Source organism: Lepidochelys olivacea, assembly GCF_965140295.1.
Source record: "Lepidochelys olivacea isolate rLepOli2 genome assembly, chromosome: 1".
NCBI lineage: Eukaryota > Metazoa > Chordata > Testudines > Cheloniidae > Lepidochelys > Lepidochelys olivacea.
In genome coordinates, this window is record NC_140411.1 from 52411714 (window position 1) to 52436986 (window position 25273).

At 44.0% G+C, this 25273-nt stretch overlaps 1 protein-coding gene across 2 annotated transcripts in view; it reads left to right on the plus strand.

Annotated features, from left to right (window-relative positions):
• The window catches only part of NBEA (neurobeachin), an 867588-nt gene that overhangs the window by 740543 nt on the left and 101772 nt on the right, over positions 1–25273 (plus strand). The gene's annotated exons all lie outside the window — the stretch shown is intronic.

The window sequence follows — 25273 nt, forward strand, 5'->3', positions numbered from 1 at the left end:
CATGGCTTGGACCTTGCCATCCACCACCCTCGTAAGAGAGTTAAGGTGGGCTGTGAGAATGAGGGTTGGCTCCCTGCCGTACCAGTCAAAGGAGTCCCCAACCCCTTCCCCCGTTCTGTTCCTTTTTCCAGTATCTCCTTTTAAGTCCTTTACCAGGCCATTTATCTGATCACTGGCTGCCTTCCCTATGGAGTACCTGCACTGAACATCTACCACAAGGAGGCACCAGCAATGTGCTTGGCTGCCTCCCCCACAACCAAGCCAGGTTCCCAGACATCTCCAAATGGCCTCTTGCCTAGCAGCCCTATTGGGGAGAAAGAACCCATTGTCCCATGTGTGATCATCAAGGGGCACCAGCAGCTGCATTGTTCTTGAGCCGGTACTGCAACAACTGCCCTCCATGGAGGGCCGTATAGGTGAACAAAGAGACTTGCCCCACCCAGGTTTCATACCTTTATGCCCTTTGGACCTCACACTCTGGGGGACAGAGAGAGTCATTGCTGCAAAGCTGACTACTGAGCACCTTGTTTATAGCAGTTTCTGACCTCCTTGCCCCCCGCATAAAGCAGAGCTGTCCTTCCTGGGTAAGGCCCAGACAAACTCTGCCCCACCTTAGTTGTGATGCAGTCATTATAGAACTCAAGTTTTATACTGAAACAGACATAAAATTATGGGCCACTGAAACTGAAGGTTTATCCCCACTGACAGAAAAATAAAATGTATGTTTCCAAATGAATCAAAGACAAGTGTATATTTTCAGATATTTTGAAATGTGCACAGCACATTAGGGTACTGAAATGTTCTTTCATTTCTGGAAACCTGGCATTAAATAAATTAAATAAATCTTTATAAATGGATTAAGCAATGGGTCCAAACTACAAAGTTTGGATCCAGCCTGAACACCAGATCAATGAGGCATAGACATAGAAATATGGATTAAATGCTTCAACTTTATGGAATTACTATAAAATTAAATTATTATAGAATTACTGAACTTGAGTTAAAACAGCACTCTACTCCAACAAAAACGGATTGCGTACGATGTATCAATAATGAGACACTGCCACCCCTGTCTCACAGCCAGCCAATGGGACCTGACATGGAAAGCCAGACTCCTCCCCCATTTCCTTGAAGGAAATTGGAGACGTGAGTTGAGAGGAGCTTCAAGATGCACAAACATTGAAGACTGCACATATCTGCCATTCCATGCCAATACCCCAGAACAATGCCTGGTTATTCCACAATTGGAAGGTCCCCAAAATGACCCTTGCTACCCTGCAATCTTCACTAGAAACTAGCCACAATTTGCATTAATCAGTACTCTAACTGAACCAGCCAGGCCTCTTTTGTGTCAAGAACAAGGTGAAAACACCCACAAAACAGTTTGCAAGTTCTACCTTGTGGGAAAAACTCTTGAAGGCCTGAAAAAAGTGATTAGTTGAGCCCTTGACATCCTAGGAGATCCAGTGAATCTATCTGAAGCAAGGAAAGGGTGGAGCAACTTAAGGGCATCAGAAGCTGGCAGTTCAAATCCAGGAAGCCCCCTAAATTGTCCAAAATGGGGTGGTGGGAGCCAATCAGTCAGGACCATGGCCCAAAGTTTGCCCCATCCCAGACGCTACTACGATATACACCCTATTTCCCTCGCCACCCAACACAAGTATCATGCCCCACCCAAATCCAAGCAGCAGAGTTCGGGGTGGGGGGGAAGAAACAGGATGAGGATGCTTCCCTGACCCGAAGACCTCCCTAAACCAAAGGGGTGCCTCTATTGCTCCTGTCACCATCAAAATCCAACCCTGCTGACTAGAGTGTGCATTTCCCATATTGGCAATGATAGGGTGTTCAGATCTGCGGTTATATCTTACGGACTCATCCCTGCTTAGGTTACAAGTGAAAATATTTATTATCTTTCCTCTAATGCCTGTTTCTCCAGGGTTCAGCTTTGGAAGTAGTGTCAATTAATTTGACTAGAGAATTGGACACAAGTTTGTTGAAATTTGCAGATGACACTAAACTGTTTTGATTAATAAAAAATGTGAAGGAGTATGCAAAATTCCAGATAGGCATAAATGCTGTGGGAGATTGGGCGGCACAACAGCAAATGAAGTTCAAATTGGATAAATGCAATGAAATGCACTTTAGCAAAAATACTCTAAACTTTCTATTGTCTATACTTATGGGCCATGAACTTGCCAGATCCCCTAAGGAAAAAGATTTAGATATCATTGGGGATCACTCAATGAAGCTCTGTATCCAATGTTCATTAGCAGTTAATAAAGCAAATAGAATGCTCAGTGGATAGAAAAGGGAACAGTGAAATTCCATTGGATAATGGTATGCTGCTTTCAGGAGTGCTGGTCTAGTTTTGGTCCTCTGGCCCTAAGAAAATTCTACAGTAAGTAAAATGTTGAAGAGCGGCAGAAATAGAGATATGGCAAGATTAAAATATGGTAGCTTTAAAACTGGGATTTTCTAGTTTAAAAAGAATTGTGTTCCAAATTACAAAAGCAATCGTAAAAAAACCACTGGCCTTCCTTTTTCCCTGGCCAGTGATATTACCAGCAAGGAGTTACTCAATGAAATTAATAGCTGGCAAATTTAGAACAAATAAATGCTATTTGACATAGCACATAATAAGCCCGTGAGATTAAATGCCCTTCTACTGCATCCGATGAAGTGAGCTGTAGCTCACGAAAGCTTATGCTCAAATAAATTGGTTAGTCTCTAAGGTGCCACAAGTACTCCTTTTCTTTTTGCGAATACAGACTAAGATGGCTGCTACTCTGAAACCCTTCTAATTGAGAGAAACTTTAACTGGATTTTTTTAAAGGGTTGGATAATTTTATGAGTATAACGTGTAGTTATGAAAACTACAATAATCAAATTCTGTGACTTGAGATAATTTTCTGAAAGGGTCAGGAAATATATCCCCTCCCCACCTTCACCCTGTAGAGAGAACAGCACAGTTGACTTGATGCAATCTGGGGAACTTGCACCTTCTTCTGAAACTTTGGATGCTGCATTGACCTCTTTGTCATAATCAGGACATTGGATGTGATCAACCAATGTTCATAAGCTGTGTAGTCAATTTTATATTTTCTCCAAACCATCACATGAGTTTGCATGTTTGGCAGCCTCTGTTCAAATGAGAGTGAGGAAGAAAACAGTGGATTGTTGCATGTTGAGACTGAGGTGCATTGGCAGAGCTGCCTGAGACACTTGCACTGGCCTGTCTGCTCTATGTACTGTTTTAGTCAATGCAGTTACCCACACTCAAGTCATAAACACCCAATGCACACATACTGTTCTATTTAAAAACAAACACCCACTTCCTTGTGCCATTTTAGCAGTAAATTATTAATTGATTGTAGAACTTTTAATATACACTCTTGTCCCACAATCTCAGTCCACAGAAGAAAAAAACCTAAAAGCTATACTTTTTTCAAGATGACCACTATTATACTTTTAAAAAATATACAATCTTTGAAACATTATTCTCTTTCTCCTTGTACTGCTACTTTTTCTAAATGTTATCATTTTTGTGCTGGAGGGAGTTAAGACGGGAGTAACTAATACATTATATGCAGTGATCAGAAAATAATGGTATTTTTGTTTTATATTTTTTTCATTTGCTTGTGATGACAGGGTTTCTTGAACATTTTTCATACTTCATTTATCATTATAATCAAGAGTAGCCTTATGCATAGGCTAAGTAGTCAGGTACTTAAGGCAATGTGTCTGGCGAAGAAACACTAGAATAGTGCTCGGACTGCACCGGCTATTGCGGTTGGGCCAGCTCCAACATCCTTTTTTCTGGTGGTGGTCAACTCCACCAACTCCCTTCTAAAAGGTGTTGTCCCGGTTTCTGCTTAGTCATGAGCTATGAGTGTCCACCTCTCATATGCCCAAGAATCTTTAGCTTTCTGGCGTTTGTTCAAGAACTTTAAGAGTACTTCTTACACATGACTGATCAGAAGCTGAGATATTGTTCTGAGAAGGAAATGATGACAGATGACCTCATAAGTTTCTGAGTGAGCTGGTGGGAAGAGGAATACAGGGAGCAATTAGTAGGGAAAATACAAAATCTGTCTTTGCTTAGGGTAAAGCCATTAACCTGAGGCCAGTCTTGAGTGTTATTTTACCAAATAACCTCTTTAATATATCTTAAATTAAAATCCTAATATATATTAGATCAAAGAGTTCATCTCACTACAAATTCAGGGTATAGTTCTCCCAAACCCCAGGGAAAGAACTTGTTGGCTATTAAACTGCTGTATTTGATGATTGCTATATTCTTCTTAAATGTTGCTAAATTATTCATGTACTCTGAATACATTGTGTGATTCACATATGGTGCCTGTTCACTGTCTTCCTCCAGTGTTTTTAAAAGAGCGATTTCATTTGCATATTTGCCTACTAATTTTGGCCTGTATTCAAGAAAAGAGCGCCTTTTGTTTGTTTGAAAGTTCTTAATATGAAGACTCTGCTTCTTCTTCGAGTAGTGTCCCTATGGGTGCTCCACTGTAGGTGTATCTGCGCCCCTGCGCCTCTAATCAGAGATTTTTGGTAGTAGTGACCATTAAGCCCGCACATGCATTCTCCCCTCCCTCATGGTCTGCCTACAAGCTATCTAGCACTGTACAGGTGACCCCCACTCAGTTCCTTCTCAACCACCTTTGGCCTCAAACAGAGCAAGCAGTTGTCCCTTCCTTATCTGCATCATTAGCATAAGTAGTAGTTGTTTTTGTTTCTTTTGTTCTCCTTAAAAGTTAGTGTTTTCTTTTTGTTCCATTGGGATTAAAGGGGGAAAAAAAGAACTTTTGTTTAAATTGCCTGCTGTGTCTGGGGGGGAGGGGTGGCATTTAAAAGGCTCTTAAGTTTTTTCAGTTAACAAAAAAAGAGGAAAAGAAGACTTTCTTCTGCATTCCTCACTGCTAGAGGGTGACAGACCCGCACCCAGGGGCATACCTGGCTCTCCTGGCTCCAAGAGATGTTTCTCCTGCAAGGAGTCAATTCCTGTAACAGCCAGGCCATAGGCACCGATGCCATGGGTGTTCCGGGGCTGGAGCACCCATGGGGAAAAATTGGTGGATGCTCTGTACACACCGGCAGCTCCCCGTCCCAGCTCACCTCCGCCTCCTCCCCTGAGCACGCCGCCACTTCCTGCTTCTCCCCTGTCCCTCCCAGCGATTGTGCCACGAAACAGCTGTTTTGTGCTGCAAGCGCTGGGGGGAAGGGGGGAGGAAAAGGAATGCAGCACACTAGGGGAAGAGGCAGGGGTGGGGCGGGGATTTGGGGAGATGTCCAATAGGGGCAGGGGCGGGGCCTGGAGCAGGGGGGGCGCGAGCACCCACTGGCGCCAACAAAAGTTGGCGCCTGTGAGCCAGGCACTCTCACTGTGGCTGGTGGCTGGGAGACTCCCATATCCCGCAGAAATGCTTCCCCTGCCAAGCTAAAGCTGCAGTCTCTCAGGAACTGGGAGCTGGAGTTAAAACTCCTCTTATGGAGAAGGCACTTCAGTCTCCAGTGCTGACCCCGGATCATCCCTAGAACCTTTAACTTCAAATGGGTTAGAGTCATGGAAAAAAACCCAACACTCTCCCCCTGTAAAGGCTAGAAAAAATGGGCTCTGAGTCGTTGGCCAGCCAGAGGGATTCCCCAGTTGGCCACCTTGGTACCGATGACACCAGCAGCTCTGAAGCATGGTTCCCAGAAGGGGGCCTCCATTGTGAGCTCTGCTGCACTGCCTGGAGAAGCCAGGGGCTCAGGCTCTGAGGCAGCTGTACCACTCCCCCACAGACAAAGACAATTAGCATGCCATCTCTAAATGAAAGTCACAGAGAGAAATTTCAGTACCGGCTGTGACAAAACTCCCATCTAGGGAGTACTCTGCACCTTCTCAACCTTCGGTACTGACAACGTACCACAGACACTCTCTGCGGTACTGAGTGAGCCACAGTACTGCATGAGCTCCAGTATCCTGGAGACCTGATGGGTGGGGAAGAACCACAATCCCCGTTACTCAGTTCCAGGGCCGCAGTAACCAGGGGAAGGCAATTACCTTGCACTAAGAAAACTTTTGCTATTGAGTGCGACAAAACTCTCATCTAGAGAGTGCTCTGCACCTTCTCAACCATCAGTACCGACAAAGTACCACCGACACTCCTCTGTGGTACCGAGTGAACCTATGGTTCCACATGAGCTCTGGTACTCTGGAGACCTGATGGTTGGGGAAAAACCGCAATCCCCATTACTTAGTACCGGGGCTCAAAAGCAAAAGCAGTCAGCACCCCAATCTGCAACCTTTCAGACCACCTTTTCTGAGCTCTTTTAACGGGTTGGTTGAGGGCCCGAACAATTATTCCTTGCAACACAGCTGCCATCTACAGAACTGTCACGCCCTTTCAGAAGTCGCCTGGCCCTCTTTCACAGCAGCTGGGAGAATATCACCTCTGACAGATGAGTCCTAGAGATTATTTTGAAGGGTTATGGTGTTCAATTCATGTCCCTCCCCCATCCCAACCCTCCTTCCCCATCCCTCTTCAGAGACCATTCTCATGATAACTTACTTCATCAGGAAATAGATCATTTTTTATACCTAGGGACCATAGAACCAGTCCTGGTGCAGCTCAGGAGCAAGGGGTTTTACTCCCATTATTTCCTGATCCCCAAGGCGAAAGGAGATTGGAGGCCCATTCTAGATTTAAGAGCATTAAACAAAAATGGATAGGCAGAGACATTCAAGATGGTCATGTTAGCAGCCATTATTCCAGCTCTAGAGCAAGGAGAGTGATTTCCAGCCCTCAACCTACAAGATGTCGACTTCCATATCTCGATACAACCATATTACAGGAGATTCCTACAGTTAACCTTTGGGCAGGACCATTATCAGTACAGACTGCTCCAGTCAGGATATTCTCCAAGGTTTTCTCCATCATAGCAGTGCATTAACCCCAGTACAGCGACTGGAGTTTATCAGCGTCAACCTCGATGCAGTACAAGTGAGAGCATTCCTTCCATTACACAGACTCACAGACGGATGCCTCCCTAATAGGCTGGGGAGCTTATCTACACAACCACAAGGTTCAGGGCAAGTGGCCTTCCACAGAAGTGACCCTCCATATCAATCTTTTGGAGCTAAGGAACATCTGTGCACCTTTCTGCCTTTCATCAAGAACACCCACACAAAAGTCATGATGGACAATATAACCTGTATATTGTACATAAATTGGCAGTGGGGTGCCAGATCTCCCTCCCTCTGCATGGAAGCACTCAAATTTTGGAATTGGTGTAACCATCAAAATGTGCTCATCTCAGCTGTCTATTTGCCAGGGATACAGAAAGTGACAGCTGACAGTCTCAGTTGGAATTTTTCTCATGACCATGAATGGGAACTGAACTCAGAAGTGCTTCAAGATATATTCACCCTTTGGGGAACCGTGACTTACAGATCTCTTCACTACTTATTGGAACAAGAAATGTCCTCATTACTGCTTCAGGGCCAGCTTGCGGAAACATTCATTGGGAGATGCCCTCATCCTCCCATCGGATGGGGACCTCTTATATGCCTTTCCCCAGTTTCCTATTCTATCTAGTTTCCTCTTCTATCTGTTGAAAATTCAGTGAGACAAAGCAAGAGTTATTTTGATTGCCCCTCCTGGCCAAGACAAGTCTGGTTCCCTTACCTGACACAAAAGGCAATATGCCCTCCAGTTCCTCTTTGGCCCATTCCTCTCAAAACCATGAGATGATCCTTCACCCCAACCTGTGAGTCCACCTCAAGGCTTGGCTTCTTCTTGGTTCTAAGGCTTAGAGGCAGAATGCTCTGGTGAGGTGAAAGACATGTTGCTATACAGCCCAGAGTTGACCACTCAGTATACTTACCTACAATATTGAAACAATTCCAAGTCTGTTGTCATCCTAAGCACATAGACCCAACCTCATCTTCTCTCCCTCTGATTTTACACTACATTTTAGACTCAAGAGATCAAAACTCTCAGTCAGCTCCCTTAAGGTACATCTTGTGGAGAAAATGGCTTTCCACCACCAGGTAGATGGATGCTCTGTGTTTGCTCACCCACTGACACATAGATTCCTTAAGGGCACTGGAAATCTCTGCCTGCTTGTAAGACCATCCACTCCAGCCTGTGATCTTAACCTAGTTCTCAGGGCTTTGACTAGACCTCCCTTTTAGTCAATGGCAGCTTTCTCTCTCTTATACCTGTCCATGAATACAGCATTTCTTATTGCCATCACCTCAGCTAGCCGCATAGGAGAAATAGCAACCCTGATGGCACACCTACCGTGCAGTCTTTTTTAAAGACAAAGTAACTCTGAGGCTGAACCCAAGTTTCTCCTTAAAGTTGCCTCCATTTCCCATATGAATCAACAGATCCATCTTCCTGTTTTTTTTCCCAAAACCTCATTGTGACATCAGGGAGGTGATTCTGCATATGCTAGCTGTTAGAAGAACACTAGCATTCTACTTGGACAGGACTAAGGACTTCAGGAAGTCCCTTAAACTCTTCCTTTCACTTGTGGAAAGATTCAAACACTGCACAGTATTGGCTCAAACACTATCTAAATGGGTCTCTGGTTGCATTAATCATTGTTATCAAGGGCACAACCTGCTGCCTCCATCCAGAGTCTGTATGCACTCCATGAGATCAATTTCTACCTTGGTCACATTTCTTAAAGATGTCCCTATTATGGAAATCTGGAGAGCAGCAACTTGGGCCTCTACCCACACTTTCGCAGAACATTATGCGATCACTGGAAATTCAGAATCTGATGGCATCTTCAACTCTACAATACTTTCTGTAGTAACAGACTCCACTCCGAAGTCCCAGCCGCCAGTGGTGGTTCTGCTCGGGAATCATCAACAGAGGAGCACCCGTAGAGACACTACTTGAAGAAAAAGAGGACGTTAGTTACCTTGTGCAGTAACAATGGTTCTTTGAGGTGTGTGTACCTGCCCTCCTCCCCTTTACTTCAGAATTCTCCATAAGGGCTCTGCAACAGAGAAGGAATTGAGGGGAGTTCGCCCATGCAGTGCCCGATAGCCTCTAGGCAGACCATGAGGGAGGGAGAGCACATGTGCCGGCTCAACGGACACTGCTACCAAAAATCTCCGATTAGAGGCAAAGGGGCGCTGATACACCTACAATGGAGCACCCATAGGGATACACATCTCGAAGAACCATCATCACTGCATAACATGAGTAACTTCCTCTTATTGACTGTGTCAAGGTTCCTCCCCCACTCTGAACTCTAGGGTACAGATGTGGGGACCTGCATGAAAAACCTCCTAAGCTTATCTTTACCAGCTTAGGTCAAAACTTCCCCAAGGTACAAAATATTACCCCCGTTATCCTTGGAATGGCCGCTACCACCACCAAACTAATACTGGTTACTGGGGAAGAGCTGTTTGGACGCGTCCTTCCCCCCAAAATACTTCCCAAAACCTTGCACCCCACTTCCTGGACAAGGTTTGGTAAAAAGCCTCACCAATTTGCCTAGGTGACTACAGACCCAGACCCTTGGATCTTAAGAACAATGAACAATCCTCCCAACACTTGCACTCCCCCTTTCCTGGGAAATGTTGGATAAAAAGCCTCACCAATTTGCATAGGTGACCACAGACCCAAACCCTTGGATCTGAGAACAATGAAAAAGCATTCAGTGTTTTACAAGAAGACTTTTAATAAAAAATAGAAGTAAATAGAAATAAAGAAATCCCCCCTGTAAAATCAGGATGGTAGATATCTTACAGGGTAATTAGATTCAAAAACATAGAGAACCCCTCTAGGCAAAACCTTGTTACAAAAAAGATACACAGACAGAAATAGTTATTCTATTCAGCACAATTCTTTTCTCAGCCATTTAAAGAAATCATAATCTAACACATACCTAGCTAGATTACTTACTAAAAGTTCTAAGACTCCATTCCTGTTCTGTCCCCGGCCAAGACGACTACAGACAGACCCACAAACCCTTTGTTACTCTCCCTCCTCCCAGCTTTTGAAAGTATCTTGTCTCCTCATTGGTCATTTTGGTCAGGTGCCAGCGAGGTTACCTTTAGCTTCTTAACCCTTTACAGGTGAGAGGAGCTTTCCCCTGGCCAGGAGGGATTTCAAAGGGGTTTACCCTTCCCTTTATATTTATGACACGCCCCCCAAATCTCAGCTAGGGTGAAACACTGGCTGGGATTTCTTCCTGGAGCTCTAGGAAAACAGAGTTAATAAGACACATGCATCTCTAAATATACTACCAAGTACATAAAGACTAACAATATTTTCCACATCTCAAGGACGATTTTAACCAGTTGATTCTGGGAAACTTTCACGGGAGAGTGCATCAGCCACTTTGTTAGAAGCTCCTGAGATGTGTTGGATGTCGAAATCAAAATCTTGGAGAGCTAAACTCCACCGAAGAAGTTTTCTGTTAGTTTCTTTGACGGTGTGAAGCCACTTTAGTGCAGCATGGTCGGTTTGCAGGTGGAAACGCCGTCCCCAAACATATGGGCGTAGCTTTTCCAGAGCGTAGACAATGGCATAACATTCTTTTTCAGTGACTGACCAGCTGCTTTCCCTCTCAGACAGTTTTTTGCTGAGAAACACTACAGGGTGGAATTCTTGATCAGGTCCTTTCTGCATTAAAACTGCTCCCACACCACGCTCGGATGCATCTGTGGTTACTAGGAACGGTTTGTCAAAGTCTGGGGCCCTTAGTACAGGGTCAGACATGAGTGTCGCTTTAAGCTTGTTAAAGGCCTTCTGACACTTTCCGGTCCACTGAACAGCATTTGGCTGTTTCTTTTTGGTTAGGTCTGTCAGTGGGGCAGCGACTTGGCTGTAGTGCGGTACAAATCGTCTGTAATAACCGGCCAAGCCTAAGAAGGATTGAACCTGTTTCTTTGACTTTGGGACAGGCCACTTTTGGATAGCATCCACTTTGGCCTGTAGGGGGCTGATAGTTCCTTGACCCACCTGGTGTCCAAGGTAAGTCACTCTGTTTAGGCCTATTTGACACTTCTTAGCCTTAACAGTTAGTCCTGCCTCCCTTATGCGCTCAAGGACTTTTTGTAGATGTTCCAGGTGGTCTGCCCAGGAATCCGAAAATATGGCCACATCGTCAAGGTAGGCGACTGCATATTCTCCTAATCCCGCTAGGAGACCCTCTACAAGTCTTTGGAAAGTGGCGGGTGCATTTCGCAGCCCGAAAGGGAGTACATTAAATTCATACAGCCCGAGATGTGTGATGAAGGCTGACCTTTCCTTGGCAGATTCATCTAGCGGTACCTGCCAGTACCCCTTGGTTAAGTCCAAGGTAGAGATGAACTGGGCCCTTCCCAGTTTCTCTAATAGTTCATCTGTGCGTGGCATGGGATAGTTGTCTGGGCGAGTTACAGCATTTAGCTTACGGTAGTCCACGCAAAAACGTATTTCCCCATCTGGTTTGGGAACTAGAACCACTGGAGATGCCCATGCACTTTCAGAGGGGCGGATTACACCCATCTGTAACATATCCTGGATCTCCCGTTCTATAGCAGTTTTAGCTTGAGGAGACACCCGGTAAGGTTGGACCCTAATTGGGTGAGCATTACCTGTGTCAATGGAGTGGTATGCCCGTTCAGTCAGTCCTGGGGTGGCTGAGAACGTTGGCGCGTAGCTAGTGCACAGCTCCTGGATCTGCTGTCGCTGCATACGCCCAAGGGTCATGGAGAGGTTCACCTCTTCCACACCACCAGCACATTTCCCTTCGTAGTAGACACCTTCAGGCCACTCAGCGTCGTCTCCTCCCTGGGCTGTAAACTGACAAACCTTTAATTCTCTGGAATAAAAGGGCTTTAGAGAATTAATATGATACACCTTAGGCTTTCGGTTGGAGGTGGGGAATGCTATGAGATAATTAACAGCTCCCAGGCGCTCCTGGAGCGCGAATGGCCCTTCCCACGATGCTTCCATTTTATGGGCCTGGAGCGCCTTTAAGACCATGACCTGGTCTCCTACTTTGAAGGAACGCTCTCTGGCATGTTTATCATACCAGGCTTTTTGCTCTTTTTGAGCATCCTGTAAGTTTTCTCTAGCAAGGGCTAAAGAGGTTCGGAGGGTGGTTTGTAGGTTGGTTACAAAGTCCAGAATGTTAGTTCCTGGAGAAGGTGTAAATCCCTCCCATTGCTGCTTCACCAACTGCAATGGCCCCTTAACCTCACGGCCATATACAAGTTCAAATGGGGAAAACCTTAAACTGGGATGTGGTACAGCTCTGTAGGCAAAGAGCAACTGCTGCAATACTAGGTCCCAATCATTGGAGTGCTCATTTACGAATTTACGTATCATGGCCCCCAAAGTTCCATTAAACTTCTCCACCATGCCATTTGTTTGATGATGGTAAGGAGTGGCAACCAAGTGATTTACCCCATGAGCTTCCCAAAGGTTTTTCATAGTTCCTGCCAGGAAATTAGTCCCTGCATCTGTGAGGATGTCGGAGGGCCAACCTACCCTGGCAAAAATGTCTGCTAGTGCCTGGCACACACTTTTAGCCCTGGTGTTGCTTAGAGCTACTGCTTCCGGCCATCGGGTGGCAAAATCCATGAAAGTCAGTATGTACTGCTTTCCTCTGGGTGTCTTTTTCGGAAAAGGACCCAGAATATCCACAGCTACTCGCTGAAATGGAACTTCAATGATGGGGAGTGGCTGGAGAGGAGCTTTGACCTGGTCTTGGGGTTTTCCCACTCTTTGGCACACCTCACAAGACTGGACATAGCTAGAAACATCCTTGCCCATTCCCTCCCAGTGGAATGACCCCCCCAAACGGTCTTTGGTCCTGTTCACCCCAGCATGGCCACTAGGGTGATCATGGGCTAAGCTCAAGAGCTTGGCCCGGTATTTAGTTGGAACTACCAACTGTCTCTGAGGATGCCAGTCTTCCTGGTGTCCCCCAGAAAGAGTTTCCTTGTATAAAAGTCCTCTTTCTACAACAAACCTGGATCGATTAGAAGAGCTGAGAGGCGGTGGGTTGCTCCGTGCCGCCGTCCAAGCTCTCTGGAGGCTTTCATCTGTTTCCTGTTCGGTCTGGAACTGTTCCCTTGATGCTGGAGACATCAGTTCCTCATGGGATTGTGGACCTAGGCTTGGTCCCTCTGGAAGCGATATAGGGGATGGAGCTGTTTCTGTTGACTGTGAACCGCTCTCTGCTGGTGCACTATGTTGGGATTCAGGCTCCGGCTGAGCCTCTTGTGTAGGGTTATCGGCTGCTGCCAGTTCAGGTTCGGTGGGGCCCTCTGGTGTTGAGGTTGCAAGTACTGGATTCAGTGCTGACACGGGGTCTGGTGTTGGTTGTTCGGCTGGTTCCGGTTCTGGGACTGGTTCCGTCTGGGTCTCTGGGACTGGATCCACTACTGCTGTTGCAGACATTGGCCTGGGGTCCAGGTCCATCACCTCTGACTGGGTCCTGATAGAAGTTTCCGGAACAGAGCTAGGCCTCACGGCTTGTTTAGCCTGGTTGCGGGTGACCATTCCCACCCTCTTGGCCTGCTTCACCTGATTGGCCAAGTCTTCCCCCAACAGCATGGGGATGGGATAATCATCATAGACTGCAAAAGTCCACATTCCTGACCAGCCCTTGTACTGGACAGGCAACTTGGCTGTAGGCAAATTGAAAGAGTTGGACTTGAAGGGTTGAATCGTCACTTGGATCTCTGGGTTGATTAAATTGGGGTCCACTAAGGAAGCATGGATAGCTGACACTTGTGCTCCGGTGTCCCTCCACGCGGTGACCTTCTTCCCGCCCACACTCACAGTTTCCCTCCGCTCCAAGGGTATCTGGGAGGTATCTGGGCCTGTGGACCTCGGGTGTGATTCCGGTGCAATGAACTGTAATCTGTTGGGGTTCTTGGGGCAGTTGGCCTTTACATGCCCCAGCTCGTTACATTTAAAACATCGTCCAGCTGACGGGTCACCGGGGCGAGGTGGGTTGCTGGAGAACGGGGTGGTGGGACGATAAGGGGTCTGGAGGGTTCTTTGGGAGGTAGGTGGGGCTTTGGGCGGCCCCCGGTAATAGGGTGTGGTCTGGGGTGGTCCCTTCTGGTCTCCGCTCCAACTGCGACCAGTTTTCTTCTTCTCTGCCACCTCCACCCATCTGGCTCCAATCTCTCCTGCCTCAATTACAGTTTTGGGTTTCCCATCTAGGATGTATCTTTCTATTTCCTCAGGAACACCCTCTAAGAATTGTTCCATTTGCATTAGGAAGGGCAAATTTACTGGAGATTCAACACTTGCTCCTGATATCCAGGCATCCCAATGTTTTACAATGTGGTAGGCATGTCGGGTAAATGACATGTCTGGTTTCCACCTTAGGGCTCTGAACCTCCGACGAGACTGCTCGGGTGTTATCCCCATTCTGACTCTCGCCTTGGATTTAAACAGTTCATACTTGTTCATGTGTTCTTTAGGCATTTCAGCTGCCACCTCAGCTAAGGGTCCACTGAGCTGCGGCCTCAGCTCTACCATGTATTGGTCAGTAGAGATGTTGTACCCAAGGCAGGCCCTTTCGAAGTTTTCTAAGAAGGCCTCAGTATCATCACCTGCCTTGTAGGTGGGGAACTTTCTGGGATGGGAAGTGGTACCTGGAGAAGGATTGCTAGGGTTTGTTGGTATATTCTGCTGGGCCTTTATCCTCTCCATCTCCTCCACATGCTTCCTCTCTTTTTCCTTCTCCTCCTCCTTCAGCCGCATGAGTTCTATCTGTCTTTCATGTTCCCTTTGTTTTTCCTCAGCCTGAAATTTGGCTAATTCCAGCTGTAGTCGAGCTGAGGATTTGGCCATTCTAACCTCTCTGTTTTTAACTAACTTTACACCCGAGGTTTAGAAATAAACAAACAAAACTTGGCTGTAAACTTTTGCTGTGCTGGAATAGAGTACCTATTCTCTGATAGTGATTGTCAGCCTACAGAAAAAGACAATTCCCTTGTCTCTGCTCTGGGCCCAAATTAAAGCAAAAAACCTCCAACTACTTGGAAAACTGCTTACCCAGCCCAAAGAAAAAAAAAATTTCTTTTCAAACCTGTGCTCCTTGTAAAACAAAAAAAAAAAATCAAAATCCTAAAAAAAAACCCTGCCACTTTTGTCTCCAGGCAAATGGGTAGAGCACACACCCCCTATTTACTTTTAGGAAGAAAAGAAAAAAAAAAAACCTCTGGGTTGGAAGACTGTGAATTTCCCTGCAGGAGTTAAGTACCCTGCCTCCAGGCAAGAAAACCTGCAATTCACAAGATAATCCCCTTTTGTCTCTGCTTGGCCACAAAGCAGAGAGAAACCAAGCTGCTTTCAGTTTCAAAGCTGCCTTCTGGACTTCCTAAAAATTCCTTTTTAAAATCTGTATTTCTAGTTCAAAAAATCTCAACTGGATCTCAAAATGATTTCAGGTTAATCCCACCACTGTGCCACCATGTCAAGGTTCCTCCCCCACTCTGAACTCTAGGGTACAGATGTGGGGACCTGCATGAAAAACCTCCTAAGCTTATCTTTACCAGCTTAGGTCAAAACTTCCCCAAGGTACAAAATATTACCCCCGTTATCCTTGGAATGGCCGCTACCACCACCAAACTAATACTGGTTACTGGGGAAGAGCTGTTTGGACGCGTCCTTCCCCCCAAAATACTTCCCAAAACCTTGCACCCCACTTCCTGGACAAGGTTTGGTAAAAAGCCTCACCAATTTGCCTAGGTGACTACAGACCCAGACCCTTGGATCTTAAGAACAATGAACAATCCTCCCAACACTTGCACTCCCCCTTTCCTGGGAAATGTTGGATAAAAAGCCTCACCAATTTGCATAGGTGACCACAGACCCAAACCCTTGGATCTGAGAACAATGAAAAAGCATTCAGTGTTTTACAAGAAGACTTTTAATAAAAAATAGAAGTAAATAGAAATAAAGAAATCCCCCCTGTAAAATCAGGATGGTAGATATCTTACAGGGTAATTAGATTCAAAAACATAGAGAACCCCTCTAGGCAAAACCTTGTTACAAAAAAGATACACAGACAGAAATAGTTATTCTATTCAGCACAATTCTTTTCTCAGCCATTTAAAGAAATCATAATCTAACACATACCTAGCTAGATTACTTACTAAAAGTTCTAAGACTCCATTCCTGTTCTGTCCCCGGCCAAGACGACTACAGACAGACCCACAAACCCTTTGTTACTCTCCCTCCTCCCAGCTTTTGAAAGTATCTTGTCTCCTCATTGGTCATTTTGGTCAGGTGCCAGCGAGGTTACCTTTAGCTTCTTAACCCTTTACAGGTGAGAGGAGCTTTCCCCTGGCCAGGAGGGATTTCAAAGGGGTTTACCCTTCCCTTTATATTTATGACAGACTGAATGTACAATACACAAAGAAGTACTCACTTCTTATATTAAGCTACTATCTTGTCATTATTATTATAGTTGTTTATTTAGCACTAACCAAGAAAGAAGAGGGCCAGGTACCTGCCTTGATGGTCTTGCCATATAAATCTGACAAGTAACATAGTGAGAAATAATAAGACCATAGGGAAGAGAAAGATGAAACAAGGAGAAAGAATGAAAAAAACCTGCTTGCAGGATAGTGTTATTTTCAAGGATTAAGATAATTATTTTGTTTCATGATTTTCTCTTGTTTTAAAATACTTCAATGTAGTTATATGTTAGAGAGGGGGTAGATAGTGCCAAAGAGGAGACCAGTGATGGCAAGATAGCCAAAATAAGTGAATTTTGAGGAAGTATTTAGAGAAGAGAGAGCACATAGGGATGATAGAATATTCCCAGCACAGGGAATGGCATGCCAAAAAAAAGAAAAAAAAAAAGCAGTCATGAATGGAAGGAAACAAAGGAAGTGAAGGAGAGAGGGGGCAAAGTGAAAAGGGAGAAGAGAAGGAAGAAACTCAAACTGTGATCAAAGTTCTCTATAGTGTGGAAAGCAAGAAAAAAGACTTTGGAACAGTTGTGTAAAGAGATAGTAAAAGGGCATTAGGACTATGGGGGGTAATATGGTCAGAATGGTAATTGCAGAAGATGATTTTGGCTGTAGCAAAGAACCAAGGAAGAAGAGCTGTAAGTTGACAGATAAGGGATAAAACAAAGGTTTACTAGCTAGGACATAGAGGAAGTGGTGGATTTGGGAGCTGGTGATAAGATTTGACAAGGGTTTGTGAGGCAAGAAGACTAGGTAAGAGAGAAATATACCAAGGAGTTTGCAGTCTTAGGTCAAGGAGTGTAAATGAGTTGTCTGTGGTCAAAGGGAGTAAAGTTGAGCTCAATTTGTAGATTGAGAAATTGGCAGGGCACCAGGAGGAGATGTTGGAGATACAGGATTACACAGAAGGGACAAAAAGAAAAGGAGTACTTGTGGCACCTTAGAGACTAACCAATTTATTTGAGCATAAGCTTTCGTGAGCTACAGCTCACTTCATCGGATGCAGACAGAGGGGACAGAGAGAGAGACCAGTGAATGTGGTAGCTAAATCCATGGAGCAGAATGAGTTGCCCAAGGAATGGGTACTGTGAGAAAAAGAAGAAACAAATGAGGGGGGAAGGAGGAGGAAGAGGAATTACCAAAGTGTGCTGGGAGCTAGGTGGTCAAAGTAGGAAGAGAACAAAAATGGTACAGAGTAGAAGAAACCTAGGGAAATAAAAGGAAAGAAAGAAAAGAGAAGAGGGATAGATCCACAGTATCAAAGACTGTATGAGAGGTTGAGGAGGGCGTGTATAAAGAAGCAGGTAATTACTACCGTGAAACTGTGATTTGTGGGCTTCAGATATGTATTGGCACTTCTGGTCTTAGCAATTTGCATGCAGAACATAATAGTTTGGGTTTTATTTGTTCTTTTTAGGTATTATTCTTAATTCATTTTTTGAAATGGTAAGTGTTCTACTTGTGTCCTGTCTATTATAACTTCTTCCTTTGTTGTACCAATAAAATAAAAACCAGCAGGATCTTATTAAAGGGAAAAGGCAAAATACCACATTTATTGTAAATACAGAAAGAATCATAGTAAGCAGTTAGTTATAGTTATAACATTCCATTCAATCTCAAATTTATTCTCACATTCATTCATTCATTCATTCATACACACACACACACACACAGGTTCTGCAAGGTTGTTATCATAGTTACCAGCCTTAGAGTTGCTCATGCCAAGCCACTGGCCAGGTGGCCTGGACATGAGGAGGGAGCAGGGCCTTGTCAGATGCTCATCTGATGCTCCTGGAAGTTGGTTTGCAGAATCAGACCCCAAAGTTCTCACTTTTTAGAGTCTATTTTTATAGGAATTTCTTCCTATGCCAGTCTATGGGAATTGCTTCATCATGCTGTTGCTGAATCAATCAGCAGATAGCACATTCCTGACGGCTCCAAGATGTTATCTTGTTCTTTGGTTCTCCCATTCTTGAGGCTGTTGGGTGGATTCCAGTCTGCCCTCCGGGGAGGGGGGGTCCTCTGGTTATTTCCACTTGACGCCTTCTTCAGCCGATGGACACTGGATTCTTAGGCTGGCACCTCCCTGATCATTCAGTTATTATCCACACCAAGCATCCATCCACATACATCCTCTATCTCTATTTTAATCACAATTGTTAATACAACAAAAGGGTGGGGAGTCTCTGGGTGCTGTTTCTGTTGTTACAGAGTATTGCTTTGAGTCTCTATCTCTCTGTGAACTGCTTTGAGAACAGACTCTGTCTTAGAATGTACTAACACAATTAGCAGCTTGCAAGTTTCACACACAGAGGGAGAGAAACAGCACCAAAAACCAAGAGACCTCTTAATTAGTAATACCCTGGAATTTAAACTCTGGGGAATCAAACTCATTTGTGATTTTAATACAGAACTTCTTTAATATGATCCAACATAATCCCCCTTTTGACACTAAGATTTATAATCGTCAGTGTCACTTTCTATGTAGCCTATTCAAGAGAAAGTACTGTGAGGCAATTTGAGTTTGTGATTCCAATTCTTGCCACATACATGATCCTAGTGATGTATCTTTACTACAAGGTTCTGGGGAAACAGGCAAGGTGAGGCACACCCACTTTTGAGGAGTCCATTCGGTACAACCTCTAGTGTCCAATAGCTTCCCTCCCTCCCCAGCCCACTGGCTCAAGGTCCAGGGTAGCCAGAAGGATCCCATGTGTAATATGGGGAGTGGGTTAACCTTCAATACCTTTGCCTCCAGGAACTGTTAGTGTGCAATTTTGACAACAATTTCTCCCATTAACAAGTCTGGTTTACAATACTGGAAACATATTGCATCCATTCATATTGATAAGTGTCAAACAATGATCTCTTTCTTTGTTTTAACAAATGCACCAAACCCTTAATATTTCCCAGTATGACCCAGAACATTTTGTGTTCCAAAGTAGCTAGTGCAAGTATCTGCATTTCAGTGCATCCCATAGCTATGGCTGTGTAGTTTCCTATTTCTAATATTTTTTTTTCTTATGGATAAGCCATGTGGTAGTATTAAGCCATTACTAAAGATTCCATCGGCCTTTTAGGTTACCCAGACCAATTTGGACCAAGTCTACATTGGCATGTACTTGTTTTTGTATCAGGCTGTCCTGTAGCTGGGACAGAAAGCTTAATTTATTTTTAAGTTCCTGCAGGTCTTCAGTATTTTTTTTTTAAACACACAACAGTGCTAGCAACAACACAAAACACAAGACAAAACATAGAACACAGAAGACAATTTCTATTGTGACAGTAGATTCATGGTATTGGGTTGCTTTTCAGCTGGCAGCTTTTCCTGATTTTCTGAAAGACAAAAAGAACATGTTTCTACCCCTTTTGGGGTGGCAGATTATTGCTTAAAATATTTCTTTTACAAATACCCTTGCTGATTGCAGGCAAAACAGAGAAATTGCCCCCATATTTTCCTGTTTTTGTTCTATAGGCAGGCCAGGTTTCAAAGGCTTTTATCTTTTAAGGGTTATGGGGAAATTATCCCACTGTTTAGTCATTAAATCCCTGAGTTTTCCTTCTTATACAGCAGACCAAGTTTATAATGTTTTTCCTGCTGTGTTAAGCTTTAAGTTTTATTTACAGGTAATAACTGAGAAGCATCATTACCACACGACCTTAAAGGATTTTTCCAAAAATCATACACACTATACGTTGTTACAGGGATACTTATTATCATTAAATTTATTAAAATTATCTTGTTATCCCATGCCTTTTATTTAGATAATTTGTTTGCTGACCAGGTATGTCCTTTATCTGCAGCTCCTTTGTGCTGCTAGTTCTTTCCTTCCTTTATCATTTAGGTAATTTGCATTTTCACAGAAACTTCCTGCTTTTGGATTTAAAGCCATCAGCAGCTCAGAGACTCTGTCTTAGGGACACAATCAACTTTCACCAGAGTTTTGATTACTTTTAACTTCTGCTTCCAAAACACACAGCAATCTGAAAAAGAAAACCCAACGTATTGTGGCTCCCTTTGGAGCCCTAATAGCATTTTAATTAAGTAGCATGGTATGTTTGCATTTCTTTTGACCCTTCTACAATATACCCTGCACATGTTCTGGGGCAAATGCACATTTCTTCCATAGTTTAACTTCTATAACATTATCCAGATCCATTTTTACATAAGGTGTCACTATTTCTTTTTTTTGCTTACAGAGTTTTCATGTACCTTTATCAAAGTGACAGTCTGATTACTCAGAGCCATTTTAAGACTCAGTGTTTCTAACATTGCTTCTTTTTGTTTTGTGCACCTCACCCCTGCTGTTGCTTCAGAGAGGCACTGTCTTTTTTAATTTTTTTTTTTTACTACAACTCTCATCTGCTATTTTGTTACAAAAACAAACAAACAAAAAACAAACAAAAAGAATCCAAAATTTTTTTTTTATATTCTCCTGATTTTGACTGCCCTGCTGCAGCCACAACTTAAAAACATTTTAAATTTTGTAAAGCATTGAGTTACCTTTTAAGGGTTAAATGCCAAATCCCAAAGCCAAACAACACTAATTACCTGTGTCTAGCAAAAAGGTCTGTCAGTTTTGCAACTTTGAATTAAAGAGTCAAATAGATTTTTAGTGGCATTATTTAAAACAAAAACAAAACTAACTGGTCCTTAGAACTTTACATATTTACACACACACAGACAGATACATACACATTTTCTTTTCCTTAACATCCCTTCCACACTGCTCTGTTTTTTACATCTTACATTCCCTTTATACATTTGAGGCAGTTAAGTTCCAATAGAACCCTCTTATGTTCTTTTAGCAAATTTGACTAAATTGTCCAGTCAAATGATTTTAATCAGATAGTTTATTTTTGCCTGGCTAATTTACAGACATTCCTTTGGAAAAGGGCCCATTTTTCTTTCAGAATGGCTGCAAAGAAACCAAGAATGCTCTAACACTTTTCCTTTTTAACATTTTCGGTTAAAAGTTGTTTGGGTGAAATACAAAGTTTAACTGCTTAATTCCCTCCAGCCTCTGCAGAGTTAACTTTTTTTTTTTTTTTTTACTCTCTTTTCTCTTTGTAATTATGCCTGGGGGTGCCGTACATAGGACCTTCTCCCCCTTTACCTGCCTCCCTCCAGCCTCTGCAGAGTTAACTTTTTCACTCTTTTTGTATTCCTGGAGTGCCTCTTTCACTATTTTCAGCTGGCTTTGGGTATTTGTAGCCAGCACCTTCCAATTGTCTGCTCCCTTTTCCATTTGTGCCTTTTCCTCTTTACATGAAGACAAGCGGAGGGAAGAATCCTTACATGCCTCCCACAACAACCAAATTGCTGCTGCATCTCTTTTGGCAGCACTAGAAGGTTTGTACATGAGGATATACTGAGCCAATCTATCCTCTAAGTCCGAAATAGTGCAGACATCAGCTAGGGCTTGTTTAGTCCAAGGACTGTGCCCACATTTTTGAAGGATTTGTTTAAAAGGTGTAATTTCTTTAACAAAAGGTAAGGTTGGAGTTCCTTCTGACTCCATTCCTCCCTCTGGTACTGGCTTACCCTGTTTTCTTTTAAACATCTTAACATGGATATTTCAATCTCTTTGTCACTGCTGGTATTACTTAGCAAGTGACACAGCCTAGATTCTGAAATCATAGCTTAATCTATGCGTTTTTCCCCTGCTACCTTCCCGGAGGCCAGCAGGTCCCCTGCTACCTTCCCAGAGGTCAGCAGGTCCAGTTAACCTATTTCTCCCTGCTACCTTCTCGGAGGCCAGCAGGTCCGGTTAACCTGTTTCTCCCTGCTACCTTCTCGGAGGCCAGCAGGTCCGGTTAACCTGTTCTTCCCTGCTACCTTCTCGGAGGCCAGCAGGTCCCCTGCTACCTTCTCGGAGGCCAGCAGGTCCCCTGCTACCTTCTCGGAGGCCAGCAGGTCCCCTGCTACCTTCTCGGAGGCCAGCAGGTCCCCTGCTACCTTCTCGGAGGCCAGCAGGTCCCCTGCTACCTTCTCGGAGGCCAGCAGGTCCCCTGCTACCTTCTCGGGGTTTAATCTGTTTTTCCTGCTACCTTCTCGGAGGCCAGCAGGTCCCCTGCTACCTTCTCGGAGGCCAGCAGGTCTGGTTAACCTAATAGAAATGCCTAGCTCACTAGAGCTGGCGGTGTGCACACCAATATTTACAATAACTGAGGTTTTTTACCAATATTCCCCCTTTCGCAATTCTCCACCAAAATGTTGTACCAATAAAATAAAAACCAGCAGGATCTTATTAAAGGGAAAAGGCAAAATACCACATTTATTGTAAATACAGAAAGAATCATAGTAAGCAGTTAGTTATAGTTATAACATTCCATTCAATCTCAAATTTATTCTCACATTCATTCATTCATTCATTCATACACACACACACACACACAGGTTCTGCAAGGTTGTTATCATAGTTACCAGCCTTAGAGTTGCTCATGCCAAGCCACTGGCCAGGTGGCCTGGACATGAGGAGGGAGCAGGGCCTTGTCAGATGCTCATCTGATGCTCCTGGAAGTTGGTTTGCAGAATCAGACCCCAAAGTTCTCACTTTTTAGAGTCTATTTTTATAGGAATTTCTTCCTATGCCAGTCTATGGGAATTGCTTCATCATGCTGTTGCTGAATCAATCAGCAGATAGCACATTCCTGACGGCTCCAAGATGTTATCTTGTTCTTTGGTTCTCCCATTCTTGAGGCTGTTGGGTGGATTCCAGTCTGCCCTCCGGGGAGGGGGGGTCCTCTGGTTATTTCCACTTGACGCCTTCTTCAGCCGATGGACACTGGATTCTTAGGCTGGCACCTCCCTGATCATTCAGTTATTATCCACACCAAGCATCCATCCACATACATCCTCTATCTCTATTTTAATCACAATTGTTAATACAACAAAAGGGTGGGGAGTCTCTGGGTGCTGTTTCTGTTGTTACAGAGTATTGCTTTGAGTCTCTATCTCTCTGTGAACTGCTTTGAGAACAGACTCTGTCTTAGAATGTACTAACACAATTAGCAGCTTGCAAGTTTCACACACAGAGGGAGAGAAACAGCACCAAAAACCAAGAGACCTCTTAATTAGTAATACCCTGGAATTTAAACTCTGGGGAATCAAACTCATTTGTGATTTTAATACAGAACTTCTTTAATATGATCCAACACCTTTCTGGCACTGACAGACGCAATCATGCTCCCCTCAAGTCAATTCAAAACAATGTTGTTAAAAAAATCTCTCTAGCTCATCACTGTGACAGTCACCCCTCTCTGCATTCCACCACTGGTTCACCCTTCTCTAATACATTGGACTTTTCTTACTTTCAGTGCCTTTCAGATCTTGTCCCTGACTCTATCCACTCTTATGGTGTCAGTAGCTTTCACCTCCATTCTGCTACTGATCCGAACCTTCATTAGATGCCACTTAAGAGCAACCCTGATATTAACAACTTCCAGTTAATACCAGCATTTTGTTGTGAACTAATCCCATCTTTAGTGACTTTAGTGTTAATGGCATACAGATATTGGCAATAGCATGCAGCTTATGGGAAGTTTTGGAGGAAGAAAGGCCCCGGCTGCAGGCAGGTTTGCAGCCAGGAAAGGAAGCGGTGGGATGTGCTTTCCCTGGCTACAGCCCTGCAAACCTGCCTGTGCCCTGGGACTGCACAGGAGATAAGGCGCTGGAGCACCCACCTCCTGCCCAATGAGGGAGCCCTGGACAGAATCTTGGCATTGTGGGCTGGGAGGGGAGGCTCTGGGCAGTGCAGCAATGGGGAAAGTGGCTATAGCCTGGGTGCCAGGGCTTTCCACAGGGCATGGGGTTGCTGGGAGCCTGCAGAGCTGCACAGTATTTCTCCCCACTGTTGTCCTACCCACAGGGAGAGGCACTCTCTATAAACTCCCAGTGGCACTGCTGCTGCCCTGGACAGTCTCTCCTTCTTGTGGAAAGGCACTGTCATCCAAGCTGCAGCCTCTTCCTCACTGCTGCCCCACCCACAGGCAGCCCATGAAGGCAAGTCCTGGTGCTTCCTTCCCTGGCTGCAGCCCCACAAGCCTGTCTTGCGCTTATTGGGCAACTGTCAGATAATGGCAACTTTTTGCTGGAAACCAAGGGGTTGCTAATAAGCGGAACATATTACAGTGAAAACAACTGCCCCGGGTACGTCTTAAAATCTTTTGGTATAAACTCTGGGACACGTCATCTCATCTCCCAAGAACACTCTAAAAATTGATACAGCTTAAAGGTCAGTTCAGCATGATGAGACCTCATCAGAGTTGTTTACATCCACTCACGAGAGTGGTACAGCTGACCCAGAAACTCTCCCAGGCCAAGATAATATAGAATAAAAGTTATACAATTAAGAATTGTTAATGCTAAACAGAATAAAAGCAGTTAATGTCTAGTTAACCTCTATTTAAACTAATACATTGTACATTTTAGACTGCATTCTGATAATAACCTGAGAGTTTTCCTATCTACTCAAGCCAAGGCTTACTTCAGCTAATGCAAGGTGTTATGGGATACTTAGTATAAGTATACAGGATTATAAAAAGGTACAGGCCAATATGGGCTTTATAACTGCTATACTAATGCATCATAATATGTTTACTTAAATGCTTGGAATATATATTGTGGGTAGTGTTAACAGCATAATATGTATGTATGCTAACCATCATACATTAGTCAACACTATAGAGTGTAATAAAATATCGTTTTTCAAAAGCAACTATTAAAATAAAATGATTAAATTAGTAAACTTTCTAGTAATTACAAAGTGAATTACTGTAGTATTGTTCAGTTTAATGGAGACTATTGGACCA